The sequence below is a fragment of the Apium graveolens genome, chromosome 2 (genome assembly GCF_009905375.1).
Source record: "Apium graveolens cultivar Ventura chromosome 2, ASM990537v1, whole genome shotgun sequence".
Classification (NCBI taxonomy): Eukaryota; Viridiplantae; Streptophyta; class Magnoliopsida; order Apiales; family Apiaceae; genus Apium; species Apium graveolens.
In genome coordinates, this window is record NC_133648.1 from 292,768,193 (window position 1) to 292,769,180 (window position 988).

The window sequence follows — 988 nt, forward strand, 5'->3', positions numbered from 1 at the left end:
CAATTGATATTAAAATTACTAAATTCACTGATAGCGTAATTGTTTTTGGGAGTTGTCCCGGTTTTAAAAATATCGAAATTTGATATAAGATCTCATGAGATTTGTTAAAACTACGATGATATATTAAATATATTTATTTTTCATTTTTCACTTGAAAAAAACTAGCATTTTAAAAAGAATTTTTTTAGATAAGTAATATTCATTGATCAAGAAAATATTGTACAAATATTTTGAATTATTTAAATATTTTAAATTATACAAATAAAAGTTATATATTTACTATATTGTAGCATTTGATTTAAGGGAATTTACCAAAATACTATTTTTTTATGAAAATATTTGTAAAAATACGGACAAAGGTTGCATATGTGGTTGCATATGAGGTTGAACAGTTGCATATGAGGTTGATCCGTATTTTGCAAATATTTTCTGCAATTTGGGTATTTATGCGAAAATTTCTTGATTCAATGCATTTTATACTATTTAAAGGGAAATATATATTTTTTCAATAATTTGAAGGAATTAACCGGTTCAACTAATACTTCTAAAACTTTATCGAATTGAAAAATATTTAATTTTAGGATAATAGTATACAATGTTATCAAATTATTATACGAAGAAATATTAAGTCATAATTAAAGAAACTTAAAAACAGTTTAAATAACGATATAATTTCAATTTTTCTTTCGAGTTCTTGAAAAAAATAATGAATATTAATAATTAATCTTTAATTTATAATTTAATTTCATGTTACATCCATGATTGGTACTGCATTACGTAAAAAATAGTTATGGATTGTTTGTCAGTGATAATGTAAATACCATATATAAGTTATTGCAATTTATTTATTATATAATTTTAATTTTTGAATAATTATAAATGCATGATATTTAAGTAATCAACTATCTCAGTAAATGTTAATAATGAATATAAATGTACATAAATCATATATTTAGCATATAAATAATTAAAATCATCATAATTTACT